Below are 11,019 nucleotides of genomic sequence, written 5' to 3' on the forward strand. Positions count from 1 at the left end.
ACATACATATATATACAGACACACACACACACACATATATATATATATATATATATATATATATATATATATATATATATATATATATATATATATATAATGCCCTAATACCCTTCCCTGTAGCACACGGATAATCCTAAATATTGCCGGCTTTCATTTTATACTTTACGGAAAGCTTTCGTCGCTTGCAAATTGACAAACCTTTCATAAACGTAAACTCATACACACACGCACAAACACACGTACAGAGGGAGGGAGAGCATTTACCTTGCACCTTGTCAGATGCCCTTTTCAACTAGCTTTCAAGAAATACTACTTTTTTATTTATGATTTCATAGAGTCTTGTATTTATTTTCCACACGTATTTCATTGATGTTTATTTTTTTTCCTTAAATTTAGCCGCGACAAACGTATAGAGGATCTTGGGAAATTGATGTAAACATCGTTCAGGGAAACCAGAGGGAAACTCGCAGTTCATGGCAAGCGCCAAGGTCAACTTCGTTAATAACTGTCGCACATCACAGGTGACGGGGGGAGGCTGTAACATAATCAGTCGACATAATGGTATGGTATGCTTATACGGCTTATAAAATATAGATACATATGTGTATATATGTGTATTATTATTATATGTGTATGTATATATATATATGAATATTCTTCCGCTAACGGAATCTATGATACAATAGGAAAAGAAGTAATGAGACGTTGGCATCTGTACGCCTGGAAATGACGTCATTTCTACCTGAAGTCATGAGAGGTGTTTGCTTACAGCTCCTCTCGTCCAAACAGACCATCGAACTTGGATGGGAAGCAGACTGCAATCTTCTGTCACTGCATTTTATGAAGGTGGTATTTGTATTCAGTGCTTCAGGAATCTGGTTTTCATTACTTGAAAGTGAAAGCATCTGAGGTAAGTAATTTACTCTGTCTGATCATTTGATAGTGTTAAAAGCGGTTAAATAGTGCGGCCTTGTGGAACTGTGTTTGGAAAGCTTCTTGATTGTTAGAAATATATGGTTTTTAATGAAGTATATTCATAAGTAGGCTTGTGAAAGAGGTGATGATTTCGAGGGAAAAAAATTATTAGATTTGTGTTAGTATGAAGCAAATGGAGAGTAAGTTGATGGATGTAATGGTGAGAGAATGAAAAGTCGGAGGTATATCTGATCCACGCAGTACTGCTCACCTCAAACACACACACACATGTAATATATACATACATATATATAATTTATACATATATATAGGCTATATATATATATATATATATATATATATATATATATAAATTCATATATACTGTATATATGTGTGCATGTATATATATATATATATATATATATATATATATATATATATATAAAATTCATATATACTGTATATATGTGTGCATGTATATATATATATATATATATATATATATATATATATATATTTATATGAAATGCTTAAGGGTATTAATATATTATATTGTTGGTTTTTTTTTGGGGGGGGGTGTTAAGCAGTTTGCTTGGAGACGTTCTGGGCAAAGGTAAATGGAAACAGTGCCTACGTATTCAGCGAGTCAGTGCTGACGAAGGCCTAGTGTCAATATGGCTTCTCGCGGAGACAAGGGGACATCGTACCCTGGGCGATGTGCTGGCTATGCCACCGGAAGTCGTCAAGATCCGGCGAGAGCGTTCGTTCATTCGCTTTCATGGGCGTGTCACACTAGGTGTGAACTTTTCAATTTGAGTAAAAGTTAGACATTTCAGAGTTAGACCCCTTTGTGCTCAGATCCGCTTCCCTGGAAGATTTTGTGACTGCCTGCGAGGTGAGCTGGAATCTTATTTTCAAGAAAACCTGAATGGGTTTAATTGACTTTGTTTAACGTGTACTGACTTATTTTTATCTGCTATGTCTCTTTGATTTTTATTGATGATTTTACCATGTTTAATTATTTGCATTTCTTTTGGGGTTGGTGACGTTGGAAAACATCCCACATTTATTTTTCTCTGTGCCTATTTTTAAAGGTCGTGTTTTTCCCTTTGTTTCCTCAGATGCACTGAATAGAGGCCAATATGAATATAAATGACTTCGGTCATGCTGACTTATTTTAACTCTTATGTTGTTGAGACTCATTTAGTGGAAGTTGATAGCACCATGATATCTTACTTGGTTATTTTGCTGGTACCAATTCTGGGACGTAGATATTCCCATTTCATATTTATCTAATTGCAAACCACTTGCCATGTTAGATTACTGAATAAATTATATTTTTGGTAGTCATGTGTTTGCTGTTCTTCCTTAGTTCAGTTAGTGACTTGGATGACGAGAGAGAGCGGCGGGGGGGAGTTGACGAGAGAGAATGTGCTGACCAAGTACTGGCCATTGCTACCGCAGAATCATTGAGAAATAAGTTGATATGACATTGTTCTTAAAACAGATGTGGAAGGAGTTATGACCCTATCTGACCTTGTATAATAGGGTGTAATATATATATATATATATATATATATATATATATATATATATATATATATATATATATATATATTAACTTAATCACATACACAATTGTTCTGTGCAATAGTAGAATTACTCAAAGGACCTCATTCAAACTGGATGGTATCTAATGGAGTATTTATTCAGAAAAAGTTACAAACTTTCTTGGACAAACAGTCCACTGAACGCATACTTGATAATGTGGACCGTTTGTCAAGAAAGCTTGTAACCTTTTCTGAATAAATACTCCATTAGATACCATCCAGTTTGAATGAGGTCCTTTCAGTAATATATATATATATATATATATATATATATATATATATATATATATATATATATATATATATATATATATATATATATATATATATATATATATATATATATATATATATATAAAAAGTTTCAGTTGAACATGATTAGGTAAAGGTGTAGGTGTAAATATAATGAAGACGAGTTTGGTATGAAGGAAGTGAGAAGAACGTATGGGGAGAAAGTGTATGAAAAAAAGCTAGGATTAAAAGGAGGATGTGTAAAATCGAGAGTGGGGATAAAAGAGTCAACAATAAGAGTTTGTAAGTATAAGAGAGCAGGGAGAAGAAATGAGAAAAGCTTGTGGTGAAATGAGGGGATACTGTGGAATAAGAAAGAGATTTGCGAATAGTGTGGAATGACTTGTCTGCAGATACAGTGCTGATCGGAATATGGAGAAACTTCAGAAGCTGGTGTAAGAGTTGGAAAGTCGATAAAGATGAGAGTAAACTTGAGCAAGATCAAGGTTAAGAGGGTAAAACGAAACCAAGAAGATAGAGCAATGAATGTTGATATGGATGTAAACAACAAAAGTGGCTGATTCCTACAGGTGTTTTAAGATACGTATAATGGATTATAGCAGGATGTAAAAAAAAAAATAGGTGAGCCGCGGATGTGACGTAAAGAAGAAATATTAGAAAATATTAGAAAAAATATTAGGAAAACACTTGGATTGTCTATGAAAGCCAAGGTGTGGGTGTAAGAGGGCTGTTAAGCCAGCTCTCCTTTCTGGAAGTGACGTGTGGATGTTGAATGAAAATAAACGTATAATGGATGAAGCTTTTGAGATAAAAACTTCAGCATAGGTGAGACCCTGGATCAGTGTTTTGAGATGGTCTAGTCATGTGGAAAGAAAGGAGGATGATAGTTTGGTGAAGAGAGAGCTTGTAATTCAGAAGTGTTAGGAGTGAGCAGAAGGGGCAGACCCAGAAAGCATTGCATAAATGGAGTGGAAGAGCACTGGAAAGGGAGAACCCTGGAAGTGCAATTGCATGCAAGATAGAGTTGAATAAAGCAGTTTGGGTACGGGGTTTTCATACACCTTAGTAGGTTTATGAAACACCAAATGTTATGGAGATTTTCTGCACATGGGTTCCATCCACGGTTCGGCAGTTAATGTATCGATGTGGCAGTAACCATCATTTTGTGTTTTCTTGTGAGCCACCCCCCTGTTAGGATAAACGGATTAATGCAACCGGCTAACTACTGGGACTCAGCTAGTGTGTTTGTGTGGGCCGAAACGTGCAGATGTTTACATGCACATGCTTTCAGAAGTTTTTCTGCCTTATCCTTTATCGCTGTAGACCTACACGTTTGTTTTCTCAGGTGACTGCGAGCTTCCACCCACTCGCTGATAAGCAGACACGGTTTAACTGATTAACACAATACCTGAGAGACGAATGTTCTCGAGAAGTATTAGGCAGCTGCGAGTAATTTTTAGTCTTCTGTAAAGGAAAACTATTATGCCGGCTTTGTCTGTCCGTCCGCACTTTTTCTGTCCGCCCTCAGATCTTAAAAACTACTGATGCCAGAGGGCTGCAAATTGGTATGTTGATCATCCACCCTCCAGACATCAAAAATACCAAAATGCAGCCCTCTAGCCTCAGTAGTTTTTATTTTATTTAAACTTAACGTTAGCCATAGTCGTGCATCTGGCAATGATATAGAACAGGCCACCACCGGGCCGAGGGTAAAGTTTCACGGGTCGCGGCTCATACAGCATTACACCGAGACCACCGAAAGATAGATCTATTTTCGGTGGCCTTGATTATACGATGCACAAAAAACTCGACAGCGCCGAAGTTCATTTTTTTACTTGTTTCTTACACAGACGATTAATTAAACGGAAAAAAGCGATATTAGATACAAAATGTTAGTGAACCTAAACTGTAGAACTGTTTATGACTGTAGTTTATGAGAAGGTCTTAACGGCAGTCAGATGTGAAAAGTACTGAATGAGGAAGGAAAGAAGAGACAGAAATCTCAGAGAACTGACAGCGTACATTAAGGCAAGAACACGATAAACAAACAAATAATGAACAAAACGAAAAACCCTGTAAACGAAACGCTCATGAATAACAAAAAATAAGTCGGAAGGAAGTTATTAAAACTTATTTCTCTCTGTCCTTGAACTTCTCTTTTAACGAACCAACGTCGTTTATGCATCATTCTGCGCAAACGATGTCAGTTTTTGCATGTCAGTATTTCGTTTTACCATTACTGAGAAATTTCCTGACGTCTAGTGTCATCATGTCGTTTCAGTAATGCATATCTGTAATAAAGGAATTTAACATTTCTAATGAGTACCATATGTTCCATTGCTATGATGAATACAGCTGAAATTGTAGAGGAATACATACATACACACAAACATATATATATATATATATATATATATATATATATATATATATATATATATATATATTATTTCTGTTCTTGATTTCTTTAAATAGACTTGTGTTACTGTTCCATCATATTTTAATTTATTCAAATCGCATTCTATATACTATATATATATATATATATATATATATATATATATATATATATATATATATATATATATATATATGCGATTTGAATAAATTAGAATATGATGGAACAGTAACACAAGTCTACTTAAAGAAATCAAGAACACGAAATAAAAAATACTGCATCTTCTCTTAAAATCGGTAAACCGGATCAAACTCATTCCCGTAGGTAGGGCCATTTACAGTGTGCCTCGCGCGGCGCAATGCAGACGGTCCTTTTGGCCCCAGATGCATTGCTCTCTGCCTATTTAGTTTTCTGTAAAAGAAACCTACTGTGACGGCTTTGACTGTCCTTCCGCATTTTATTCTGTAAGCACATTTTTCTGTCCGCACTTTTTCTGTCTGCTCTCAGATCATTAAAACTGCCGGGGCTAGATGGCTGCAAATTGGTATGTTGATCATCCACCCCCCAATCATCAAGCACACCAAATTGCAGCCCTCTGGCCTCAGTACTCTTTATTTTATTTAAGATTAAAGTTAGCCATAATCGTGTTTCTGGCAACGATATAGGACATGCCACCACCGGGCCATGGTTAAAGTTTCATGGGCCGCGACTCATACAACATTATACCGAGACCACCGATAGATAGATCTATTTCGGTGGCCTTCATTATAAGCTTTACAGAAAACTCGATTGCGCCGAAGAAACTTCGGCGCATTTTTTGCTTGTTTATCTGTTCATCTCAGACTCTTCCTACCCGACTGTCAAATTTCTTCAGTTTTATTTCCTACAGTTTTCAGCTCTCCTTAAACCAATTTATATTAATAATGGTAATTAGCAATCTATTTTGTGTCAGTTACTGTAATTTGTAGCCTATAATTCATAATCTACAATTTTATTTATAAGGATAATACATCATAGTTATTAGTTTCGAAACTATAGGGCTGTTCAACGTTGAAGATGGAATGGAATATAAGACTTAGCCCAAAGGCCAATCCCTGGAACGTATGAGGTCATGTAGCGCTGAAAAAGGGAAATTGAGAATAAAATGGTTTTAAAGGCGCGACAGCAGGAAAACCTTGCAACTGCGTTATGAGACAATTGTTAGAAAAGGGTGGAGTGCAAGATGGATGAAAGAGAATATGAACGGAAGTACAGTAATAGGAATGAAAAGGGTTGCAACTAGTGGCCGAAGGGACGCTGCAAAGAACATCAAGTTATAAATAACAGTTCAACAGTTGTGCAAAATGTCTTTGCAGTTTACAGCTGTTTGGTCCCAGTAGGGGGTAGTGCCGTCAGCGCACCTCATGCGGTGCACTGTAGGCATTACTTAAGGTTCTTTGCAGCGTGCCTTCGGCCCCTAACTGCAACCCCTTTCGTTTCTTTTACTGTACCTCCTTTCGTATTCTCTTTCTTCCATCGTACTTCCCACCTTCTCCTAACAATTGATTTATAGCGCAACTGCGAGGTTTTCCTCCTGTTACACCTTTCAAACCTTTTACTGTCAGTTTCCGTTTCAGCGCTGAATCACCCCATAGGTCCCAGTTCTTGGCCTTTGGCCTAAATTCTAGCTGATATTCAATTCAATACAGCTATCTGGTAAAATTTTCATTAAACGCATATATAAGATCCTAGAAATGCGAAATTCATGGAGCATTTTTTAAAGTGATAATTTCCATTTTGTCACTTAAAAAGTCTCAGTGGGCGTAAAAGTCATGACCGCGAAATGGCAACTCGAAACAAGAATCGATTCATGTGTTGTCATTTCCGTTTGTTTTCTCGCTTTGTTTACAACGCCGACCTGGAGGATGTCACCTGTGCGAATAACAACATTTAGTTGTTGTGCCGTTTAACTGTAATATGTATGTATATATATATATATATATATATATATATATATATATATATATATATATATATATATGTGTGTGTGTGTGTGTGTGTGTGTGTGTGTGTGTGTGTGTACAGTGTGTGTATATATATATGTACACATGTACTGTATACACACACACACATATATATATACTGTACATATATATAAATATATATATATATATATATATATATATATATATATATATATATATATATATATATATATATATATACTGTATATATGGCAGTTAAACGGCACAACAACTAAATGTTGTTATTCGGACAGGTGACATCCTCTGGGTCGGGGATGTAAACAAAGCGAGAAAACAAACGGAAATGACGATATCCGAAACGATTCTTGTTTCGGGTTTTTAACCTTTTACTTTGATCTGTGTTCCCATTTACTTCCTATCATTTTGCTGTCCAACCCCTCTGACTATTACTTCTTAGTGCAACTGTTTCACCTTTAGATCATTGTGCTTCATCTCATTTATTTTCTGGCTCTCTTTATCTTGCTGTCCAACCACTCTAACGCCCTCTTTTCACTGTATTAACTGAATGGTTGAAATTGCCACGGTTCTTGTCTTCATGGCCTGAATATTATGATTCATTCAGTCATTTTAAATGCAAATATGCGTCAAACAGCAACCTATTACCATTATCATTACCTAATTAGCTAAATGTCGGAAGCTTTTCAACTAACTCAAATCGTATGGGACAGCTGATCATTTCACGAGCGTCTTCAGTCTTAACCATAGATCTGTGTCATTCAGTACTCCTTTAACCAATCGCTAAAGCAGCAAGGCGAATGTAACGCAGATTTCATTTCCATGCCATCATTTGAATCTAAAAGGAGGGCCAGACAAAGAACAAGACTACGGTCGCTGCCACGTTCATCCTGTTTAACTGCTGAATCGAGAATGAAAATCTCCACAATACCAGCTGTTTCGTACAAAGAGTTGAAAAGGACCAACGACTCCTAAAATTACCGCCTTCTTAGCCCGGCTGAGTCGTAATATAAATAGATACACCTGGGTAGAAACAAACACCATAATTTCTTTAATTATGGATAGATTTTTATGTCTCATCAAATCATAAATGTGATGACACACATATTGTAGCATAATTTATGTACGTATGTATGCATATATATACATACATATATATATATACACATACATACATGCATAAATTATGCTACACTACGTGTGTCACCACATTTATGATTTGATGAAACATAAAAATCTATCCATAATTAAAGAAATTATGATATTTGTTTCTATCCAATTATATCTATTTATATTACGACTCAGCCGGGTTAAGAAGGCGGTAATTTTAGGAGTCGTTGGTCCTTTTCAACTCTATGTACGAAACAACCGGGATTGTGGAGATTTTCATTCTCGATTCAGCAGTTAAACAGGATGAACGTGGTAGTGACTACAGTGTTGTTCTTTGTCTGGCCATCCTTTTAGATTCAAATGATGGCATGGAAATGAAATCTCCTTTACGTACGCCTTGCTGCTTTGGCGAGTGTTTAAAGGAGTACTGAATGACACAGATCTATACTTAAGACTGAAGACGCTCGAGAAATGATCAGCTGTCCAATACGATTTGAGTTAGTTGAAAAGCTTCCGACATTTAGCTAATTAGGTAATGATAATGGTAATAGGTTGCTGTTTGACGCATATTTTTACATTAAAAGTGACTGAACTAGTCATAATATTCAGGCCATGAAGCCAAGAACCGTGGCACTTGCAACCATTCGATTAATACAGTGAAAAGGGGACACTGAACTGCAAGATAGAGAGAGCCAGAAAATAAATGAGATGAAGTACAAGGATCTAAAGGTGAAACAGTTGCACTAAGAAGTAATAGTTAGAGGGGTTGGAAAGGAAAATGGAAGGGAGTAAATGGGAACACAGATCAAAGTAAAAGGTTAAAAAGTGGATGCAGCTAGGGGTTGAAGGGACGGTGCCAGACGTCCTTTAGTAATGCTGACAGTGCGACGTGACTGTGGGCATTCCCTCCATCGGTCATTTTCACATTTAGAAGAAAAATGCTTCATCGTTTATAATTAGGAAAATCTGTTTTCACACACACAAACACTTGGCATTTTAAAATTAGAACCTCTCACAGTTTTTGCTCTTCGGTAACATTTAGTACAGCCCTTGAATATATTAATTTTTAAAAATGTCTTGGACATACATTTGAATGTATGGTGATTCGGTATCGATTTTTGCTAATTGAAGTACCATGCTCTTGACAACACCAAAAGTCGCAATTGTTAGAACTATATGACTGGAGTGGAATATCAAATTTCTCATAACTTTGCCCTAAGTGGAATAGGGTTGAGATGAGCAAGACGGCGCGCAATTTTAATCATGTGGTTATATGATATTGGTTAGAAAACAAACATCGAGCCAATGGCAGCCTCATAAGATTTATAAGCCTGGAATATGTAGTACAGAAATGTTAATAAAAAAGGCAATAAAATGAAAAGATAAAAAAAATTTCGAGATGAGATCAATAGACTAGCTTAAGGACATTTCATTTAAATTTTTTGGCTGAAAAGTAAAAAAAATAATGTTAACAAATAACAGATATCGAGAAAAATGTAAACATATAAATAAGATTTGAGATTGACATTAATTGCAAGGACGGCCATAATAGATATGCTACACAAAATTAGATCAACGTGCTCATGAAATGACTGAAGCAAATTTCCAAAAGAGATCTTAATCAAGAATGAGCAATATAGTTAAATCTTCTAAAAGCATGTTTAGGCGAAAAGAAACGAAACGAACAAACAATATTTTTATTTCTTGAAAATTAAAGGTAAATTGCAAGATATTTGATCTCTCGGTAGTCACAAAAGTACATCACAATGTTGTACGAAAACGAGCTTGGATAAAGCATTTAAAAATGTCTTTGGCATGTATGTGAGAGTCTATGTAATACTCTGAATTACAAATCACATTTTCATTCCCGGCAGTCACATAAATTCAGCGCAATTTTGTTATAAAAATGTGATAATAATACAATATAATCAACACGCATAAAAGTGAGAGCAGGAATTGAAAATGATTATACATTACTGATACGGAAGAACTGACTAAAACCGCTTTCTCTCATCCTCTTCTCTGCCCACGGGAAGATATGAGACAAATGACAGTGTTGGATTATTATTTAATTTAAGCGATATTTGGATGATACTTTCGTAAGATTCTTATTACCTACTTGTGTTGCTTTTTATTTATTTCATTATATTCCATTTTTGTACATACGCGAGCGCGTGCCAACACGCACACATAAATACATACTTGCATTTATAAATACATGCATACATAAACGCATATATATAAATATATATATATATATATATATATATATATATATATATATATATATATATATATATATATATATATATATATATATATAACAGTCCACTGGTTACATTTTGCTACCAAACATATATGTATTCCTGATACCTATAATGCCCTATTAATTTCTAGATTTCTTCGCACTTTATTAATACGTTTGTCACTACAAAGCCTTACACTCAAATAAAAAAAAAAGTGTTTCTGCACTTGGACTGCACACATATGCATATATATACATATATACATACATACAATATACATACATACATATTTGTGTGTATATATGTGTGTATGTATGTATATACACAGAAAGAAAGTTAGAGGTGAAAAGACGAAGTAAAGCTAAAGTTAAGCGTGTAAGAAATCAATACACACACACACACACACACACACACACACACATATATATATATATATATATATATATATATATATATATATATATATATATATATATATATATATATGTGTGTGTGTGTGTGTG

At 35.1% G+C, this 11,019-nt stretch overlaps 1 protein-coding gene across 1 annotated transcript in view; it reads left to right on the forward strand.

Annotated features, from left to right (window-relative positions):
* The first annotated feature begins 737 nt into the window (after positions 1-737).
* LOC136843328 (beta-1,3-glucan-binding protein-like) overlaps positions 738-11,019 on the forward strand; it is a 25,797-nt gene continuing 15,515 nt past the window's right edge. Inside the window, exon 1 of the mRNA XM_067111605.1 lies at positions 738-913. The gene's annotated coding sequence lies outside the window, so the exon portion shown is untranslated. The remainder of the gene's footprint in view (positions 914-11,019) is intronic.

The sequence above is a fragment of the Macrobrachium rosenbergii genome, chromosome 11 (genome assembly GCF_040412425.1).
Source record: "Macrobrachium rosenbergii isolate ZJJX-2024 chromosome 11, ASM4041242v1, whole genome shotgun sequence".
Lineage (NCBI taxonomy): Eukaryota > Metazoa > Arthropoda > Malacostraca > Decapoda > Palaemonidae > Macrobrachium > Macrobrachium rosenbergii.